We start from the raw sequence: 17,888 nt of genomic DNA, 5'->3' as shown, positions 1-17,888 counted from the left end.
TGAGCAACTAGAAAGACCTCCCTAAGGGGCTCATTTCTCAACTGATGCCTGGGGGGTGGTAGACATAGCCAGGTAGAGAAGCAGGAGAGATATGTCCTGTGTGTTTGAGCCCACAAGCAGCTGTGGTTCAGTGAAGCTGGGGGACTGGTAAAATGAGGTAGAGATACGCAGCAGATGGTGGAAGGAGTTAAGGGATCCACCATCTAAGACCAAGAAGAGGAATGGAATGGCAGATCCAGGCAAGCTACACCTTGGCTATTCTTCCAGCAAACTACAAAATTAGACACCGTGTGTGTGTACTTCAGGTCTACAATGTAGAGTGGGGTTTTGTTGTGATTATTGCACCTGGGGCCAGCCACAGCCCTGACCCAACACCATGCTAGAAATAACTTGCACAGCACACTCAGGAACAGGGTTCAGATGCATCAGCTGTCCTCCACCTGAGTTCTGAAGTCATGAGGCCCAAGCAGTGACGGGAGGCAACGGGGTAAGAAAGCACAGTGTGCAATCAATCAGACACACAGAAGGCTGTGCCAGAGTCAAGCACACAAAGGTGAAAACAGCCTCTGTGGAGCTGGTCTGAAGCGCTCTGTCCTAGTAGAGGGGGTGTGGATTGATAACTGAGGTGAAGTCCAGCAGCACCGATTCTGTTTTGTTTTTATTGCTGATTTGATGAGCAAATGTTTGTACACATGCACATGTACATGGCATGCACTGCTGATTGTGTGAACTTTACTTATTTACTGGGAATAGAACCAAACACCTCGTATTTACTAAGCAAACACTCCACCCTAGACTTCTTCTTTTAATTTATTTTTATTATCTCTCTCTCTCTCTCTCTCTCTCTCTCTCTCTCTCTCTCTCTCTCTCTCTCTGTGTGTGTGTGTGTGTGTGTGTGTCTGTCTGTCTGTCTGTGCACATGAGTGTGTGTACATGCGAGTCTGTCTGTGTCTCTATGTGTATGCACACCAGTGTGTATCTGTGCGTGTGCGTGTGCGTGTGTGCGTGTGCGTGTGTGTGTGTGTGTGTGTATCTTCCTTAATCACTTCTCAAAGTCTCTCACTGAACATGGAGCTCACTAGTTGGCTGGACTGGCTGTCGGGCAAGCCCCAGGACTCTGTCACCCAATTCAGTGCTGGGTTCATAGCGCTGAACATGTATACACCACACCCAGCTGTTACATGGGTGCTGGGGAGCTAGATCCAGGTGCTCCTGCTTGGGCTGCAGGCACTCTGTCAACTGAGCCAACTCTCCACTTTTACTTTCCATTCTGAAACAGTCTTACTAAGTTGCCCAGGCTGGCCTGGAACTTGCAATCCTCCTGCTTCAGCTTCCTGAGTGGCTGGAATTACAGGCTATGCTATGAGGCCCAGAACAGCCGGCCTTTTTGACATTACTATCAAATTTCTATAGACCTCAAGAGTTTTTTTTTTCTGAAAAAAAAAAATTAAGCCCGTGCCCATGTAAATGTATTGCTGACTGGAAAGAGCATAACCTTTAATGTCACTGTTCTCTGTTAGTGTCAAGGTAGTTTAAAATGACAGGTGTTAACATGACAGGACATGATAAAATCAGGATCAAAAGAGCAAAAAACCAAAGCAGTTAAATTCAAGCCTCCTGGGCTGGAGATCCGGCTCAGTCTGTAAAGTGCTTATCACACAAGCATAAGGGACCTGAGTTTGGGTCCCCACAACCTATGTAAAAAGCCAGACAGACTAGCATATGCCTGTAACCCCAGTGTTCAGGGGGCAGAGAAAGATCCCCAAAGCTCATTGGTCAGTCAAGTCTAGCCAAATCAGAGGCTTTAAGTTCACTGAGAGACCTTCTCTTAAAAAGTAAAATTAATAAAAAAGCAAAAAAAAAAAAAAAAGTAAAGGCTGAGAGTGATCAAAGAAAGACAAGGTTGCCCTCTGTCTTCTGCAAGCACATACACATGTACACACTCCTGCATGCACATACACATATACACACTCCTGCATGCACACACACATGTACACATACATGCATGCACACACCACACACATATACACACTTACATGCACATACACATGTACACACTCCTGCATGCACATACATATGTGCACACACCTGCATGCACACACATGTACACACACTTGCATGCACATACACATGTACACACTCCTGCATGCACACACATGTACACATACATGCATGCACATGCCACACACATGTACACATACTTACATGCACGTACACATGCACACACCTGCATGCACATACATATGTACACACACCTGCACACACACATGTACACATACATGTACACACACCTACAAGCACACACACATGTACACTTACATGTATGTACACACACATACACAACAAGTACAACATGCACATAAATGAAAAGGGGGAAAATCAATCTTCCTCTTTCTCTGAGTATTGCTTGTTTGTCCTCTTAGAATAAAAAAAATCTCCCCCAAATTCTGCTTCTATGAGAATGGCAGATATCCAATATCCAGGGTGGAGAGACGGCTCATCAGTTAAGAGCACATATTGCTCTCCTAGGGGACCCCCATGAGTTCTTCAGCACCAGGACATACAACAACACCTCTGGCCTCTGTGAACATCTGACATATGTACCACACTCCCACACAGATACACACACCCATAATTGTATAAATAAAATAAATGTTGGAAAAAAGAGCTTTTCTCTCAGACAACTTGCATTTGATCCCCAGAACCCATGAAAAGATGGAATGAGAGAATTGCTTCACAAGGCTGTCTTCTGGTCTCTGCAAGTGAGCTGTGGCACACCCCACCCCGACCACGTATATTCACACACAAGTGTGCACACGCATAAACAAAAATAACAACAATATAATTTGTAAAGTTTTAGAAAGAATTTACCTCCAAAGAACATGTTTCTTTTTATGTCACAGAGTTAACTCGAGATTGGGAAAGAAAACAAATGGAAAGCAACACTAACGACAATGGCACGAGATGAAGCTTGATCGGTGGGCATGAGCTGTGCTGCCTAGGCCAAGTCACTTAACTTCTCTGAGCCCCAGTCATTTCGTATCAATTCTTGCATAGTGTAAACAAACCCTACGTTGCCCCATGTTTATTCCACTAGTGACATTAATATCAATGAATGCTTATATCTTGCATGCATGACTCTGGGTTCATCATATTCTATATGTTTATGGGAAGTTGTTCTGTTCTGTCATTTTGACAATGAACACGGAAGTATATCATTAAGACAATCCTCCCCAAGGTTTGCAGGGACAGGAGCAGTGAGAATAACCTCTGAGTCTGTTCTAACCACTACTCTATATTGCTCCTGTTTAGTTATTTCATTTACTGGAACTACGAGCTGTGGCTGTGATTCCTACAGGGCAGAGACAATGCATTTGGAATGCCCACTGTGGTATCTGGCACCTGGTATGAGGTTAGCATCCACTATAGGTATCAGAGAGAGAGGAGGGGCCCCTGGAGGGGAGGTAAGGAGGAAGTCATCGCTGTCACCTCCAATCACAAGACTGGAATAGGCTATACTGGCTTTCCAGGTGCCATCAGGATTCTGCCAAGCTGCCATTCTGTGTCCCTATCCCCGCTTGTGACCTGTGAGCCCTGTATAAATTGAGATGGTCCAAAGGTATAAAATACATACCAGATTTCAAAGACACTGTATGAAAAAAGGAGAGAAGAATGCAAGTATCTCCAAACTTTTACACAGAAGACATACTGAAATAGTTAAGTTACCTTTTGTTGTGGCTCTTCATTGTTTTAATGTGGCTGCCAGGGAATCTGAAATTACATGTGTCTCTTACATTCTTCCACTGAACAGCACTGGTCCAATTTGTCTCTTCAGCCCTCTGCGCACCAAAAACCCTGTTTCAACAGCAGCTCAGATCCAAGTTGTTCCAGAACCTTTGAGTGGAGCACAGCACTGTCACACTCCCCCATCACGTGGCTGGGTCACCCTGGTGCAGATCTCTATCTTGGCCATTTGGGGCTTAATTTTTTTTGTCTGCATGTATATGTCTGCACATACATATATATAAAGGCCAGAGATTGACACTGGATCCTATCTCTTTCACTCTCTGTATTACTGTTTTGAGTCAGTCTTTCACTTGAACCCAGAACCCACCCATTCACTAGGCTAGCTGGAACCTGGACAGCAGCAAGCTCCAGGTATTTTCCTGTCTCTGCTTTCCTACACTGAGACTGCAGACACATGGGTACTGGGATTTGAACTCAGGTCCTCATGCTTATGAGGCAGGCACTTTCCTGACTGCACCATCTCCCCAGACCCCAAGCCTTTAAAATGGGATCAATACACTGTCTCATGCCTTAGAACAAGAAATATTTACCTATTTGGCGATGCCAACCAGGAGAGTCTAATAAAACTCATTTGCATTTTGAAACCCTCATATAGAATGATGATATTTTTACAGGAATATTTTTCATGTGTATCTTATTAAGTATAAAAGACCAGTAAAACTGTATAAACCAAAAAAGATAGAAGGCTATCATTATATACCAGGTTATAGCATGCCTGTGACACATAACCCATCAGATTGGCCCAGGAGCCCCACCAGAAGGCATGGAGTCATTATGTCCATGTTGTTTGATAAATGGGGTCTCTGGGACATTTAACATCATTAAGAACACTAGAAATTTAATTTTAAAAATATTTGACTAATGTCCTGTTTCTCTCTGAACATATTGTAGGTAAAGAACGACTCCTACCAGAACACTGAACGTTCTTTTCACAGGCAATTTCTTCCACAGAAATGCGGGAGATGCGTTAGTAGTTTCCTTCAGTCCATAGCAGTCACAACCTCCCATTTTCTTTAAACATGTCTTCACTTAGTTGATCAGCGAGGGGTTGTGGCTTTTTCCTCTTTCACTTGCTGGTTAAATCAGAGATATTTGTTTTAAGAGACAGCTTAATGAACTCTGTAATTCTCAATCTGTCAGAGTCTCTACAGATAAATCTAAGATGAATGCCTGTCATTGTTTCCAACCTAGTCAAGCAAATGGGGGTAGAGATATACAGTTCATCAGAGTAATTAGTTGATTGCGGTTGAATAATTCTAAGAACAAACTTTTGAGCCCCTGGCAGCCCTGGAGCCCCCTGGAGTAAGAAGGATTATGAATTAAGTGCACAGGACAGAGAATGGCCCAGATACAGTTAGCACCAATGGGAAGCATGTGAGACACATTAGATAAGCTAGAGAGGACTGCGGGCTTAGGGTTTGCCGGCTTTCATCATGGCTTATGAAAGCTGTACTGCTTTGGTGTGCAGAGGAATGTGGGATGAAGGGGGGAAGGATGGACAGTGCCCCCCATGCTCATGAGCCACCTTCCTCCCCTGAAATGAAGTTCCAGGGTGCTGAGAGACACAGCACCCCCAAGGGAAGTCTGGGTGAAACAACGGACACTCACTGATATCCCGCAACACTGCAAACGCTGTGTGCACATTTAATTTAATAATACGGAGTCCACTACAAATTCAGGGAGGAATATGACGTGTTCTCACGGACGAAGAAATCCAGGTTCAAGAAAGTTCATCTTTTCTGATGCTAAAAGTGGAACCACCCAGGGGTTAGACCTAGGAACGGACCTCTTCATCCTCACGCTCTCCCAGCTGAGCTAGTCTGGCAGCTGCAGCATCTACTGCCAGCAGTCAGAAACCCAGGGCACAGACTCCCAAACACATTATGTCCAATGTCCTGACTTGCCTGGACCAAGAGGGTTCTGGGGACACAGAACCTTCAAAGGTAACACTGAGCACCTTCTGAGCAAGCTGGCGAGTGGCTAACTGTTGCTGGACCCCAGCTGAACAAAGCACCAGTCAGAAGGTTATGCTGAGGAATGAGAGGATGTCCCACTGTCTGTCCTGACCTGTGTTTGCAGGCAGCAGTCATGAGAAAGTCATCGCTGGCCCACATGTCTTATACCTTGACACTTCCTGGGGTATTGTCAAAGAAGTTCACATCTCCACCAGTATCAGTTCCTCACTTCCTGTCCCAAACCGTACGTCAGTAGGAATTTAACTAACTGGACCATCCACTCTAGCAGAAGAGCTGAGCCTAGCGTATCACAGGAACACAGACTTTCTCTGGAGAGAGGGTGAGACAGGGCAGCAGAGGCAGCCAAGCCAACGCTCACAGAGTGCTTGCTAATGTGGGGGCCACAGGGCTCGGTACTTGAAGCACATTCTCCCTCTCCTTGTAACAACCCCAAAAGATAGTTACTGTGAGCATAAATTACAGGTCTAAAGAAGAAAAAATAAACACAGAAAGAAGCTAAATAACATGTCTAAGGCCACACAGATAGAAAACAAAACACGTGGGACTCAGTTTCTGCCCAAAGCTGTGTGACTTTTTCCACGACATCATAGTGTCTGGCTGTGACATTCTGAAATGATACACATCTGACCTTCTTCCGGCACGGGGTCTCTGAAGCCCTTTTAAAGGTTTGTTTTTTGTTATGTGCATATGTGTGGTTAGATGCATGTGAATGCAGATCCCTGAGGGGACAAAGCAGCTTCCCCTGTAGGTGGAATTATAGGTGGTGGGAGCCACCTGACACGGTACTGGAAACCATGAGACATTTCTCCAGCCCAGAAGACTTTTTTTTGTGATGCGATGATAGGCGTATCTGAGTATCTTCCATTATATTTGGTCTTGATCCCCAGCGAGAAGGGGATTGTGAAAACCCCTGACTTAGAGTCAGTGGGTCAGAAGTATCAAGAGACCCGGGACTAGTGGTTGGTGTCTGAAATGGGTACAATCTTAGGAAACTGGGCCTCTAACTATAGGGTCTAATATTAACCTAAGTAATTAGTGTCAAATAGGATTAAAACATTGGATGCCCTGAGGTTGGAGAGACCGCTCAGCTGTTAGGAGCTATTCAGTGGATCCAGGTTTGGTCATTCACAGGCATATACATGGCTCACATATGTGCATGCAGGGAGAACACTTATATGCATAGAGATAAATCTTTAACAATATTTAAAACATTGGATGCGATGTTGGTGTAAGAGTGAGTAGTCCCAATGCTAGCCTCTTCATTGCCCACTGGACTTGGAATCCCTAGGAAACATATTTCTGGATCTTTGAGTTTCCACAGATGTTTAACTGAGGGAAGACTCCCTGAGTGTAGGTGACATATGCCATGGGCTGTGGTCTCAGACTGAGTAAAAACGGAGAGAAAAGAATGAAGCCATTGCAAACTCAGCATTAACAGAGCATGCATTCTTTCTGAAAAGGGGACAATAAAAGTAAACATCGCCAAGAACCTTCGTGAAGCCAGGTGGTGGTGCACATCTTCAATCCCAGCACTGGGGAGGCAGAGGCAGGCAGGTCTCTGTGAGTTTGAGGCCAGCTTGGTCTACAGAGTGAGTTCCACAACAGACAGGGGAAACCCTGTCTGGTTAAAAAACAAACAAAAAACACAAACAAACAAACAAGAACACAAAGCCAGCTGTATTAGTTTCATTTCTGTTGCAGTGATAAAATATCCCTACAAAAGTAGCTATAAAGGAAAAATGCTTTGTTTGGCTTACGACTCCAAGTTGCAGTGCATCATTGCTGGAAACTCGAGACAGCAGAACCCTGAAGAGGGCTGGTTACATCCACAGTCAGAGGTGAGGAGAATGAGCATGCAAGCTAGCCACTCAGCTCTTCCTCCACTCAAACGCTGGGAGTGGTGCCGCCCACCGTGGATGAGTCATTTTACATCAATTAATATAATCAAGCAATCCCCACAGACATACCCAGAGGCCAACCTGATCCAGATAGTTGCTTACTGAAGCTCCCTTCCCAAGTGAGTCTAGAATGTCAAGTTGACAAAACTAAGCATCATATGACTAGAGAGATGACTGCTCTGCTGGAAGACCTGTTAACTTCGATTCCAGAGGTTTACTGCCCTCTTCTGGCTGCAGAGGGCACTGCATGCATGTGGTGCACAGGCAAAACAACCATGCACATAAAGTGAAATCTAAAAATAACTGTAAGCCGAGCGTTGGTGGCGCATGCCTTTAATCCCAGCACTCGAGAGGCAGAGGCAGGTGGATCTTTGTGAGTTTGAGGCCAGCCTGATCTATAGAGTGAGTTCCAGGACAGCATCCAAAACAATACAGAGAAACCCTGTCTCGAAAAACCAAGATAATAATAATAATTATAATAATAATAATAAGCTCATCTCTCTCTACTTCCTGACTATAGATGCCACGTGACCAGCCACCTCATGCTCCTCCCACCTTGCCTCCTGCCATGATGGACAGCATCCTTCTCAAACGGCGAGTCCAAAACTATCGTTCTTCCCCCAAGTTGTTTCTGTCAGGCATTTTTGTCCACAAAATGAGAAAAGTAACTAACATTGGCGTTGAAACAAAGCTTGCAGCATCCTTACAGTCTCACCATCCACATTTGCTCCCAGAAAGATAACTCAGCGAGTAGATGTGTTTGCTGCCAAGAACTGATGACCCAAGTTTGATCCCTGACACCTACACGCCACTCCTGGTCCTGTCCACTGCCGCCCATGCCCCCTGGTTCCTCTTTCTCCTCTTCCTCCTATGCATACACGTGTGTGCCTGCACAAACACTCACACATAAAGTAAATAAATAAATTTAATCAGAACTACGATAAAAAGAAATGTAAATAGAAATAGATCCCCGGCATCAATGGCATCAATGCACAGAATTGCCTCCCCATTAAGTTCCTAAAAGCTTAAATTCATTAATTTCAATGTTTTTCATGTGTTTCCATATTTTAAAATAAGTTTTATCTTAATTTGGGTAACATAGGCTTTCACAATGGAGGGTTAAATTACCCAATTAAGTTCCCTGTATTAATGAGTAAATACATTTCCCTCTCTTCCCTTTACTCAAAATCTGGCTTAGCTGGGCATGGTGGCACACAACTTTAATCTCAGCACTCAGGAGGCAGAGTCAGGCAGCTCTACATAGTTCGAAGCCAGCCTGGTCTATAGCATAAGTTCCAGGACAATCAAGGATACACAGAGAAACCCTGTCTCAAAAACAAAACAAGGGGGAAGAAAGGAAGAAAATCTAGCTTTGTTGGACGGTGAAGTCTGCTCAACTGTCACTTCATGTCTGTAAGAACACAGGACAGTGTGACAGTTGTAACCGGTTAATGTTGTGACTGTAGGGGTGGGTTCCTGCTATAATCTAGATGCTACAACAGTAAATCCATCCCCCTCCCACCCCCGACGCGCCTTTATTCTCTGTCTTCTATTACGGGGACACAAATGGAAGAACCAGGCTCATGGGCTTCTAGAAACATGAACCAAATGAACCTCCATGCGTTATAAATTACCCCACCTCAGGAAAGAGACAAAACAGAGTAGAACACAGCATCTAACGGTTCAGAAAGCACGATGCATGGGTGAGATGAGGGAGAAAGCACGAGGCGTGGGTGAGATGAGGGAGAAAGCATGAGGCGTGGGTGAGGTAAGGGAGAAAGCACGAGGCGTGGGTGAGATGAGGGAGAAAGCACGATGCATGGGTGAGGTGAGGACTCCCTGCCTGCAATGTGTGTCTCAACTTCTCTCTTGTCAACACTGTGCAGAAGCCCGCACACAAAACACTCCACTTTTCTCATTTATGTCCTCTCAGTAAATCCTTAGCCAACAGTGGGTCACTCCTCCCAGAACCTCCCAAGATTCCTCCACCTCCTCCACACCACACACTTCAGTTTCTTGGATGTTTAACCAGGGATCCACCAAGAAGAGTATTGAAATCTCAGATCTGCCCTCAAGAAATTCTCAGTCAAAGAGGTGGAGTATGCCCTAGGATTTTTCCACTTTTATTTTATTTGTTTGCTATTTGAGACAGGGTCTCACTACGTAGTGCTGGCTGGCCTGGACCTCACGATGTAGACCAGGCTGTCCTTGAACTCAGAGATTTGCCTGCCTCTGCCTCCTGAGTCCTGGGTTTAAAGGTGTGCACCGCCATACATGGCTGGGAACGTGGATTTTTAATAAACTTTCCAGGTGGTTCTGAAGGAGGTTGGTGTGTTCATCAAAAGGAGGAAAATGTTCAAGTCCTGAAGAAGACATTAAAGTCCCTCCTGAATGTTGGGAGAAGTCATTCTGTAAATATGTGTCTGATTGGTTTGAATAAAGCACTGTGGGCCAATGGGGAATCAAGATAGGTGGGACTAGGAGTCGAGGAGGATTCTGGGAAAGAGAGACAAAGGCAGACATGATGTAGGCCGCCAGAATAAGAGATCCAGACCCTTTTCTCTGATAAGAGAAATACTTAGATTAACAATTATGTGTTAAATACTTAAGTCATAGCTAGCCAGTAAGAAACCAAGCAAACGGCCAACAGCTTCATAATTAACATAGTGCCTTGTGTGTTATTTGGGGGCTAAACCGGCAATGGAACCCAGGCAGGAATCCCGCAACAGGATGGTGCCCAACATGCGGTTGTCAGGAGTGGGATCGCGAATTTCCACGTAGAATGACAAAAGCTTAAAAGGGATTTTAGAAACCAAAGAACAGAGAGGAGCACGGCTTCTTGGTAGCAGCATTTTTCTCAGGTGAGCTCTGTTTTGCTAGAGACGAGCAGAGACTACGCGGCTCCTTTAAGGGAGGTTTCCTGACTCAGCATAAACGGAAAAACCTCATGGCTCTTTTAAGAGGCCCTGCTGACAACATAAAGACATAAAGTTTTACAGTAAAGTCAGATTCAGATGCAGTAAAACCTCTAGTAGGTTTACCGTGTGTTTAAAAATATACATAGGCTTGTGAGAGAAAAAGAAACAAGATAAACTGGTTTTAAAAAAAAGAGAGAGGAAGAATGGGTTGGGCGATGGTGGCACACATGCCTTTAATCCCAGCACTTCAGAGGCAGAGACAGGCAGATTTCCACAGAGAAACCCTGTCCCAGAGAAAAAATAAATAAAGTAAAATAAATACAGTAATATAAGCCACGTAAAGATGGAAAATACACAGAAAGTCTGGATACTGTATGCTATTGTGTTTTTCAGTTGTTCAGTGGCTAAGGAAGGAACAACTGCTAAAATATACTTGATTATAAATGCTGCTGAATTAATCCAACTTATATATTTCAAAAATGCTTTGACTTCTAACTTTAAATATAAGGACAAGTCGCTTGGGAAAAGAGTTTTTGTTTATGTTTCCACAGAAAATGGAAAGCTGTGGATTCCTTCCAGGCTTCTGTGGTTTGATGAAGCAAGACCCTCAGAAGCAGTGGGTCAGGTGTTCCAACATCTAAGACAGTTGAGATGATGCAGCATTACAGACCACAGAAACAAGGACTTAATACAGATTTCTGTGTTTTGTCATGATCCCCATGGTATGGACAGTACCCCCTATCAGCAGGAAGCAGTTTGGAATAAGCAACATCCAAATTACCAAATATTGTTTATAAATCTTTGTTTTCATTTAAATGAGGTTGCTTATACTTGGTTAATGATCACAACCAATCTCTTTTTAAAGGTAAAAGGGAAATTATGGTATGGAAACGAATACTTTGTATTGGTATGGTTTTTTATTTATTGATACAAATTCAAGGTCAATTTTGTGATGTGTACATTTCTCCTCTTGATTAAGTATTGTGGTTTTGTGTTTATACTGATCTTTTGAAACATAATGCATAATTAAGTACAGATTATAGATAGTTACTTATAATAGTCAGAACTTATAGTTTTTCTAGATATACAGAGATACATTTAAGATAGATAGTCCTCAAACCTTTCAAAGACCTTCAGAAAATGGCATTTAAAATGGTTTAGGGTTTTTCTTGACAATGAGAAATGTGTGCTCCTGGCAGCACCAATTACATCTGAGAGGAAGATAGGCATCGAAGAAATTCGTTATGGAGTTTGCTTTCAACATGGCAAGATTAGCCATTTGGGCAAGAAACTGCTCTTAACTGGATTGCTTGACTGTTGCTGTATAAACTGGACATGCGGGACCTACAGGAAAGTGACTGCTTAACTCAGTCTTACAGGGTTCCTGCTTCATGGAAGGGTCTACCAGACTTTCTGCAGGACACAGAAAAATGAATGACAGACTGCCAAAGCAGATGGACAGTTTGAAATTTCCTGCTTTGATGAGAAGTCTTCTGGACACATTGTGGCCTATGTGCTGAAGATGGATGCCCCAACATTACAGAGGAACTTCGGGTGACTGTCCAGGCATTGAGCTGTCTCTGTCAATTCTAGGGTTTATATATTATCCTTCTGTGGTCTTTGATGGAGTTGAAGACAGATAGTTATAATTATAGTTTTCCTTAGTTATGATAAAAGATAAGCTACATATAAGACTTTAGACTCACACAGATAGGATAGATAATAAAATACTTTCTTTAACTCTTACTAAGTGTTAATGGGCTAAATATTGTAACCATAGTTTTTGCTTGATAACTGTTCTGTTATATATAATTTGACTATGTTGAAGTTAAAACCTTTCTTTTATTTTAGACAGAAAAGAGGAGATGTTGGGAGATGTCATTCTGTAAGTATGTGTCTTATTGGTTTGAATAAAGCACTGTTGGCCAATAGGGAAGCAAGATAGGTGGGGCAAGGAGTCAAGGAGGATTCTGGGAAAGAGAGACAAAGGCAGACACGATGTAGGCCGCCAGAGTAAGAGATCCAGACCCTTTTCTCTGGTAAGAGAAATACTTAGATTAACAATCATGGGTTCAGGCCGGGCGTTGGTGGCGCATGCCTTTAATCCCAGCACTTGGGAGGCAGAGGCAGGCAGATCTCTGTGAGTTCGAGGCCAGCCTGGTCTACAAAGTGAGTTCCAGGACAGCCTCCAAAGCTACAGAGAAACCCTGTCTCAAAAAAAAAAACAAAAACAAAAACAAAAAACAAAAAAAAATCATGGGTTCAATACTTAAGTCAGAGCTAGCCAGTAAGAAACCAAGCAAACGGCCAGCAGCTTCATAATTAATATAGCATCTTGTGTGTTATTTGGGGGCTAAACGGGCAACGGAATTCAGGCAGGAATCCCACAACAATATGGCACCCAATGCCTGAATGCCACCCAGTTTTACTTTGGGGGACTCAATTATTTCTAGTTTGCCGCTCATCAACTGACTCACCAGTAAGCAGCAGTCCATGCACGTACATTTCTCATCACCTATAGCTACTTTTCTTTCTTTCTTTCTTTCTTTCTTTCTTTCTTTCTTTCTTTCTTTCTTTCTTTCTTTTGGTTTTACAAGACAGGATTTCTCTGTATTTGTTTTGGAGGCTGTCAGTCCAGCCCGGCCTCGAACTCACAGAGATCTACCTGCCTCTGCCGTTACTTTTCTTTCTTATGTCAGATACGTGACAGACGCCTTAACCTCCAGGGCCACCAGTCTGTTGACGGCATCAGACAGAACTAGGTATATCCCGTTGTTCCTCTAGAACACTATCAGATTGCTATGTCACTCTAATAGTAACATTTTGTGGCGGGCCCTCTTTATTTAGGCTGAGGATACAGCTCAGCTGTCGAGTGCTTGCCTAGCACTGGGGAGGCCTTGTGTTCGACGCCCAGGATCATAACCATACCATCAGTCTTGTCAGGAAGTACATAGGGATGTTCCTGATTCTTTACACTGGGCCCAGCTCAGTGAGGGAGGGAGTGAACAGTGCATGCAATTGTGCTCTGAGTCCCTGAGCTCTCGTGTTCCAGGCTGGTGAGATTGCAAGCTCTGAGGAAAGGGGGGCCTCCCCACTTCTGTGTGCCCTCCAAATCATGCCAGGGACTCCAGTCAGTGAAAAGCATCCAGTGGGTGATGACAGTTAGCGGTCCCACCGTCCCAGCTGAGGGAGTGCCTCCACGTGTCCCCTGCCCTCCCTACAGATAAGAAGGGTCCTGGAAAGCTGGGAGCACAGGGCCTCGTTGCCAGCTCTCCGACCCTTCTGTTGATAGAACCTGTTGCTATAGAGACCGCATCGCTCTGAGGGCCAGAGCTGAATGAAGCCTCCAGAGAGGCCCCTCCGGAAGGCTGTACATGGAGTCCCTTCACCCAGCCATCCACTTCCTCCTCTATTTGCTCGCCTACTCCTGTGTCTACTCGTGTTTGTATTTGCTGGTTTATTTTATCACCATCTTTACAGAAGACTAGGCGGCCAGCTGGAAAAGCCTCTTTGGGTAGAGAAGGCCCCGCCCACTGCCCGTGGTGAGATCTCAGACCCAGCTGGTACTGGTCAAGGAAAGACTAAGGGTTTGTGAGGGCGAAGGCTGGCCTGGCAGGAGGGGGCGGTCCTGAGGGGGAGCAGGGTGGCAGGGGCCACATCAACCTTGGTTCTGCCTGAGGAACTCACTGTAGGATCCCACCCCACCCCGCTGGCAGGCTCCCGAGGACTGGTCCAGGGCTTCCTCACGAAGGCACTGAAGCCCGGAGGCAGGGACAGGCCAGGCTAAGACGCCTGCTGGCTGCAGGGGCACGGTGCGCCTCTAGACGTCAAGCCTGGCTTTCACAGGCTCTCCGCTGCTCGCTTTGCCTCGACAAGGGCGGCACTGGCCTGGGCCAGGCTGCCCCCACCCGTGTCTGGCTTCTCTTTCTGCCCTGGTCGCTTCGGGCTGTCGGGCCTGTGGGAAGACCTTCATCATCGGGAATGGCAGCCCAACGGCCCCGAAGTGACCCATCCACTTAGTCAACGTGTGTGCATTTCAAACGGCCTCGCTCTGCAGTCGCTCAAGTGCCCAAAGTTCTGAAGAAAGCCGAAGCTGGGGTGGGTGCGTGGACCCCTGCTGCCACACAGCTCAGGATTCCCATTAAGTGGGGGTTGTCTGCCAATGCCTCCAACGTGAGTGTGTTTGTAGGCAGCCGTGAGTACTCTCGGGAGGGAGCGTGAGGGACACGAGAGGAGATGGAGCGGGGAGAGAGGGGTGGAAATTACGTATATACAGTATTCATGTATGAAATTCTCCAAAAAAAAGTAAGACATAAATAAATACTGACTTCTTTTTGGTTGTCCAAGAGAGGTGCAAGTGTTTCATTTAGGGGGCTGAGTCATATCTGGGGAGCTGGCCTGGTGGCTTTAACTTAACAGGGAGGGGAATAGACCTTTAACCTGCTCATGAAAGGGAAGGGTTGGGACCTTCGGAGGATAGAAACGTTGAGAAACTCGGCGTCTCGAGAGCGTCTCTCTGTCGCTGTTTCTGTGGCTTCCCCAGGGGTCGGTCACAAATGAGGCCTGGAGGTCAGCACAGCGCAGGGAAGGAACAAAGTGAGGGTCTGGTCCTCCCAGGAGCTGCACCTGTCGAGTAGATGAGGCCGGCGCTCAGCCACTGTTTCTTGCTCGTCTCTGTCTGGGTGAAGACTGCGGACAGCGAGCGTGTCTTTGTAGGACAGGGTAGCGGGTTCACTGCTTCAGGGGCGTGAGGGGCTCTGCATTTCCTCATCTTGCTTTGTTCGGACTCCTCCTGATGGTGCTGATTAGAACCCAGCACTCTCCAGGAAGCCCCCAAATTGGATCAGTCTGGAAAGCACAACGGAGATGAAGGGCGAGCTCTGGGAATAAGTATGTAAAGCAGAACCTCGGCTCTCCAGGGACTCCTTTTGTGTACCCCAGCTTTCAGCAGTCAGACAGCATACCACCCTGACATCTTAAATAAAAATTTCAACAATTTTTTGTTAAATATTAAAGAATGCTTTGGAAGGAAACCATTATTTTTAATGTACTACTGTTAATATGATAGGTATCTCAGAGATCTCATGGTTGCTATTTATAAGATGTATTGAAGTTTTAAAAAATTTTTTAAAAAAGATGTCTTGAAGTTATGAGGCACTTCAGCTCTTTGAAACCATTATGGCTCTGGATAGAGAAAACTGTAAAGTCAGCAAGTTTTTGAATTAGAGACGTTCGGATGTGAATAAGAAATAAACTCCAACCTGATATTTTATATTACCACATTGTTACATGGTTGCTGTGGGGATTTGTATTAGAATACAAACTTGAAGTGTGTTAATGTTTTAACTTTGCAATAGTAAACTCGCGGTTAGAAGAAGTTAACTACAGAATGATGCTCAGTTGACGGAGTGTGTGCCAGCGTGCATGGGGTCGCCATGCTGGATCTCTACCCTAAAAGTCATCTAATTTGACCGTGCTGTTTGAACAGCAAAGGACCTGGGAGGAAGGCTCAGAGCCCGGCGGGTGACAGAGAAGAACGCTTACCGCGAGTTAGTGCTTCTGCTGTGTGTGTTAAGGGAGCTCACAGTCATAGGTAAGGCACCACAGCGCTCCTTGAGGGCTAGTGGACAAGTCTGTGCAGAGGTTCTCAGTAAGGAAAAATATATGTAATGAAGATGAACCATGCACATACAGTTTTGCAAGAACTCAATGCACATTGTGTCCAGTGTGGTCTAACAATGTGTTTGCATGAAGTTTGGTCAACAATTATTATTAGAGGGCATCTCTACCAGCAACTGATTTGAGAGACAGCCCTAAAATCTATAATTGCAAGGCATTAGATCACTTGTGATCTGTGAGGTTTCATGATTGTTCCTTGGGTAGTGGGGGTCATTGTTGCTGTGTGCATTGTGTATCTTTGGAGGCATATCGTCTAAGGAGAGCTGTATGGTGTGGTTCTGGCCGTTGTGAATGTGGCCAACAAGATAGCTTTCTGGTTTGGGTCAGGGGTTTTCATATTGAGCTCATGAATTTCTAGTCACTTGGTTTTAATTGGTGGTTTGCAAATGTTTGTTGAAATAAGGCCTTGTCAGTTGACTACAAAGAATAGAGTCATTTAAAGGTAACAGGAGCTCAGATTATTAAGATGAGTTCCTTGGGAACAATTTTAGTTTCCCCTCAATGTTTTACCTTGCCTGCATGGCGGACTGGAATATGCCATCCCAGAATATGAAGGATTGTTACCAAGCCTCGGATCTAGGAGTGTTCTCCACCTCCTCTGTCTGTGGAAGGCAAAGCATAAATTAAGAAGACAAAAGACCTTGCCTCTGTTTCCAAAAGAGAGAGATTACCAGGAGAGGCATTTACTCCTACCAACCTAGAGATGGTGACAGACGTATCTACAGCCTTTCTCTGCAGCTCATTTGTCTTCTCCTAACCTGGTGTCTCTCCTAAAAGAGTCAGACTCCTAAATTTTCTCTAAAAACTCATGCTTCTTTGTTGAAGATGCAGTGTAAATAAGCTAAGAGCCACATGTAAAGGAAATCCTCAACATCTAGGCTTTCCTCATTCCCTGTGCATATTTGAAACCTATTTGTTTTTAAAAATATTTTTAATTCTTTTATGTGCATTGGTGTTCTGCCTGCCTGCATGTCTGTGTGAGGGCATCAGCTTCCCTGAAACTGGAGTCACAGACAGTTGTGAGCTACCATGTGTCTGCTGGGAATTGAACCAGGGTCCTCTGGAAGAGCAACCAGTGATCTTAACGACTGAACCATGTCTCCAGCCCCTGAAATATATGTGCTGAGAATTATCTCTCTTTCCCCAGTAGGGGGTGCTGACTCAGTGTCCTAACATTGAGCTATCTTCAGTCCTTTGTGTACTTTTATTTTGAGACGAAATCTGTTTTAGGCGTTGGCATTTTGGGCACTTGGGATGCGTCAGGTATTCTGGCACTCAAGAGTCACAGAATACTGAGTGTTACACAGCTCAGGTAGAAAGGTATCCTGGAGCTCGGGAGCCACAAAATACTGAGTGTTACACAGCTCAGGTGGAAAGGTATCCTGGAGCTCGGGAGCCAAGGACCACCACAGGTTGTAGTAAGCTTAGCAGTTTACAGCCCAGCCTCAGGGAAAGGCTTCCCCAGTGTATGGGCTCCTCTCCAGCAGGACAGGGTCTTCCTGCTGGGGAAGTTCGCCCAGTGTAGCAGTTTTGCTGGGCAGGAGGTTTCTCCTGCGAAGTTGCTACAGTTCAGCTCCCGGAGAGCAGGCAACTCAGCTCTGCCAAAGGAA

General features: G+C 45.0%; 1 long non-coding RNA gene across 1 annotated transcript; it reads left to right on the top strand.

Moving 5' to 3' along the window:
• Positions 1-13,918: 13,918 nt before the first annotated feature.
• Positions 13,919-14,932, top strand: LOC121144109. Its single transcript, XR_005881427.1, has 2 exons — positions 13,919-14,141; positions 14,316-14,932. It is a non-coding gene; the product is annotated as an uncharacterized LOC121144109 (long non-coding RNA).
• Positions 14,933-17,888: the final 2,956 nt, after the last annotated feature.

The sequence above is a fragment of the Mesocricetus auratus genome, unplaced genomic scaffold, assembly GCF_017639785.1.
Source record: "Mesocricetus auratus isolate SY011 unplaced genomic scaffold, BCM_Maur_2.0 Super-Scaffold_100014, whole genome shotgun sequence".
Taxonomy (NCBI): Eukaryota; Metazoa; Chordata; class Mammalia; order Rodentia; family Cricetidae; genus Mesocricetus; species Mesocricetus auratus.
The sequence above is the reverse complement of the archived record's forward strand: the minus strand, read 5'-3'. Positions and strand labels throughout refer to the sequence as shown.